The following is a 5000-nucleotide window of genomic DNA, read 5'->3' as shown; positions in this document are numbered from 1 at the left end:
TTTTTTTTCTTTATAGGGTCAGTCAGATCTCATTTTTTAAAAATAAGGGTGTTTGCATCCGTTCATATCGTCTCTCTGTCCCTTCCTCTGCCTACTTGAAAAAGACGACGCAGACGAAGACGACGTACACGAAGACGATTAAGACGAAGACCACGAAGACGACGAAGACGATGACGAAGGTTCTTTCATTTTTTGAAAATAGGGCTCCCCAGGTTTCATTTTTTTAAAAATAAGGGTAATTGCATCCGTTCATATCATCTCTCTGTCCCTTCTTCTGCCTACTTGAAAAAGACGACGCAGACGAAGACGACGCACACGAAGACGATGAAGACGAAGACCACGAAGACGACGGAGACGATGACGAAGTTTCTATCATTTTTTTAAAATAGGGCTCCCCAGGTTTCCTTTTTTTTCAAAATAAGGGTGTTTGCATTCGTTCAAATCGTCTCTCTGTCCCTTCCCCTGCCTACTGGAAGAAATTATCCTAGCTATCCATTTTCGACTTTTTTTTTTTTTTTTCTTTTTTTTTTTTTTTTCTTTATAGGGTCACTCAGATCTCATTTTTTAAAAATAAGGAAGAAATTATCCTAGCTATCCACTTTCGACTTTTTTTTTTTTTTTTTTTTTTTTTTTTTTTTTTTTTTTCTTTATAGGGTCAGTCAGATCTCATTTTTTAAAAATAAGGGTGTTTGCATCCGTTCATATCGTCTCTCTGTCCCTTCCTCTGCCTACTTGAAAAGACGACGCAGACGAAGACGACGCACACGAAGACGATGAAGACGAAGACCACGAAGACGACGGAGACGACGACGAAGGTTCTTTCATTTTTTGAAAATAGGGCTCCCCAGGTTTCATTTTTTTTAAAAATAAGGGTGTTTGCATCCGTTCATATCGTCTCTCTGTCCCTTCCTCTGCCTACTTGAAAAAGACGACGCAGACGAAGACGACGCACACGAAGACAATGAAGACGAAGACCACGAAGACGACGGAGACGACGACGAAGGCTCTTTCATTTTTTGAAAAATAGGGCTCCCCAGGTTTCATTTTTTTAAAAATAAGGGTGTTTGCATCCGTTGATATCGTCTCTCTGTCCCTTCCTCTGCCTACTTGAAAAAGACGACGCAGACGAAGACGACGCACACGAAGACGATGAAGACGAAGACCACGAAGACGACGGAGACGATGACGAAGTTTCTATCATTTTTTGAAAATAGGGCTCCCCAGGTTTCATTTTTTTCAAAATAAGGGTGTTTGCATTCGTTCAAATCGTCTCTCTGTCCCTTCCCCTGCCTATTGGAAGAAATTATCATAGCTATCCATTTTCGACTTTTTTTTTTTTTTTTCTTTTTTTTTCTTTATAGGGTCACTCAGATCTCATTTTTTAAAAATAAGGAAGAAATTATCCTAGCTATCCATTTTCGACTTTTTTTTTTTTTTTTTTTTTTTTTTCTTTATAGGGTCACTCAGATCTCATTTTTTAAAAATAAAGGTGTTTGCATCCGTTCATATCGTCTCTCTGTCCCTTCCTCTGCCTACTTGAAAAAGACGACGCAGACGAAGACGACGTACACGAAGACGATGAAGACGAAGACCACGAAGACGACGGAGACGATGACGAAGTTTCTATCATTTTTTGAAAATAGGGATCCCCAGGTTTCATTTTTTTCAAAATAAGGGTGTTTGCATTCGTTCAAATCGTCTCTCTGTCCCTTCCCCTGCCTACTGGAAGAAATTATCCTAGCTATCCATTTTCGATTTTTTTTTTTTTTTCTTTTTTTTTTTCTTTATAGGGTCACTCAGATCTCATTTTTTGAAAATAAGGAAGAAATTATCCTAGCTATCCAATTTCGACTTTTTTTTTTTTTTTTTTTTTTTTTTTTTTTTTTTTTTTTTTTTTTTTCTTTATAGGGTCACTCAGATCTCATTTTTTAAAAATAAGGGTGTTTGCATCCGTTCATATCGTCTCTCTGTCCCTTCCTCTGCCTACTTGAAAAAGACGACGCAGACGAAGACGACGCACACGAAGACGATGAAGACGAAGACCACGAAGACGACAGAGACGACGACGAAGGCTCTTTCATTTTTTGAAAATAGGGCTCCCCAGGTTTCATTTTTTTAAAAATAAGGGTGTTTGCATCCGTTCATATCGTCTCTCTGTCCCTTCCTCTGCCTACTTGAAAAAGACGACGCAGACGAAGACGACGCACACGAAGACGATGAAGACGAAGACCACGAAGACGACGGAGACGACAACGAAGGTTCTTTCATTTTTTGAAAATAGGGCTCCCCAGGTTTCATTTTTTTAAAAATAAGGGTGTTTGCATCCGTTGATATCGTCTCTCTGTCCCTTCCTCTGCCTACTTGAAAAAGACGACGCAGACGAAGACGACGCACACGAAGACGATGAAGACGAAGACCACGAAGATGACGGAGACGATGACGAAGTTTCTATCATTTTTTGAAAATAGGGCTCCCCAGGTTTCATTTTTTTCAAAATAAGGGTGTTTGCATTCGTTCAAATCGTCTCTCTGTCCCTTCCCCTGCCTACTGGAAGAAATTATCCTAGCTATCCATTTTCGACTTTTTTTTTTTTTTTTTTTTTCTTTTTTTTTTTCTTTATAGGGTCACTCAGATCTCATTTTTTAAAAATAAGGAAGAAATTATCCTAGCTATCCATTTTCGACTTTTTTTTTTTTTTTTCTTTATAGGGTCACTCAGATCTCATTTTTTAAAAATAAGGGTGTTTGCATCCGTTCATATCGTCTCTCTGTCCCTTCCTCTGCCTACTTGAAAAAGACGACGGAGACGAAGACGACGTACACGAAGACGATGAAGACGAAGACCACGAAGACGACGAAGACGATGACGAAGGTTCTTTCATTTCTTGAAAATAGGGCTCCCCAGGTTTCATTTTTTTAAAAATAAGGGTGTTTGCATCCGTTCATATCGTCTCTCTGTCCCTTCTTCTGCCTACTTGAAAAACACGACGCACACGAAGACGATGAAGACGAAGACCACGAAGACGACGGAGACGATGACGAAGTTTCTATCATTTTTTGAAAATAGGGCTCCCCAGGTTTCATTTTTCTCAAAATAAGGGTGTTTGCATTCGTTCAAATCGTCTCTCTGTCCCTTCCCCTGCCTACTGGAAGAAATTATACTAGCTATCCATTTTCGACTTTTTTTTTTTTTTTTTTTTTATAGGGTCACTCAGATCTCATTTTTTAAAAATAAGGAAGAAATTATCCTAGCTATCCATTTTCGACTTTTTTTTTTTTTTTTTTTTTTTTTTTTTTTTTCTTTATAGGGTCACTCAGATCTCATTTTTTTAAAAATAAGGGTGTTTGCATCCGTTCATATCGTCTCTCTGTCCCTTCCTCTGCCTACATGAAAAAGACGACGCAGACGAAGACGACGCACACGAAGACGATGAAGACGAAGACCACGAAGACGACGGAGACGACGACGAAGGTTCTTTCATTTTTTGAAAATAGGGCTCCCCAGGTTTCATTTTTTTTAAAAATAAGGGTGTTTGCATCCGTTCATATCGTCTCTCTGTCCCTTCCTCTGCCTACTTGAAAAAGACGACGCAGACGAAGACGACGCAGACGAAGACGACGCAGACGAAGACGACGCACACGAAGACGATGAAGACGAAGACCACGAAGACGACGGAGACGACGACGAAGGTTCTTTCATTTTTTGAAAATAGGGCTCCCCAGGTTTAATTTTTTTAAAAATAAGGGTGTTTGCATCCGTTCATATCGTCTCTCTGTCCCTTCCTCTGCCTACTTGAAAAAGACGACGCAGACGAAGACGACGCACACGAAGACGATGAAGACGAAGACCACGAAGACGACGGAGACGATGACGAAGTTTCTATCATTTTTTGAAAATAGGGCTCCCCAAGTTTCATTTTTTTCAAAATAAGGGTGTTTGCATTCGTTCAAATCGTCTCTCTGTCCCTTCCCCTGCCTACTGGAAGAAATTATCCTAGCTATCCATTTTCGACTTTTTTTTTTTTTTTTTTTTTTTTTTTTTTTTATTAAATATTCAAGACAATGAGTTGAACAAACTTTGTTATTCATAATTACTGTCACTTAACTTTATTTTTTCCTACTTTATTATTAGCAAACCACATTTTTTTTCTTTTTGACAGATACATCTTTATTTCAAACATTAGGTAAATATATTCAGGATTTGAGTTACCTATATCAAAGAAATAATGGATATGAATAGAAACAGAAGAACTGGAGCCGTTAAGGTTTATCTACTGACTGTAATTGAAAAAGAAAAAAATCATGAAGGTCACCATTATTTCAGATCACCAGCTGCTCCTCTTAAGAATCTGCCAGCAACCATAAGTATAACTAGATGATAACTGAAAATTGCCTTTGTTGAAATTGGAAATATTTCAAAAAGTATATATGGTTTTTTATCCAATTTGAATTTTCATGGACGATAAAGGTAAAGACATATTTCTTTCAGAGACTTATGTAATCAACATAAGATGCCAGAAAAAAGTAATATTGTCACTGTAGATATTTATAATATATATATATATATATATATATATATATATATATATATATATATATATATATATATATATATATATATATATATATATATATATATATATATATATATATATATTTATATATACATATATGTATATATATACATATATATATATATATATATATATATATATATATATATATATATATATATATATATATATATATATATTTATATTTATATATATATACCTATATATATATATATATATATATATATATATATATATATATATATATATATATATATATATATATATATACATATATATATATATATATATATATATATATATATATATATATATATATATATATATATATATATATATTCAGGTACAAAATTCTTCAATTTACATTACATCTCAATAAATAACAAAATAATTTATTGCATCAATTTAATGAAATCCAAACAAAAGA

This window comes from Palaemon carinicauda, chromosome 8, assembly GCF_036898095.1.
Source record: "Palaemon carinicauda isolate YSFRI2023 chromosome 8, ASM3689809v2, whole genome shotgun sequence".
Classification (NCBI taxonomy): domain Eukaryota; kingdom Metazoa; phylum Arthropoda; class Malacostraca; order Decapoda; family Palaemonidae; genus Palaemon; species Palaemon carinicauda.
This window is presented reverse-complemented; position numbering follows the sequence as displayed.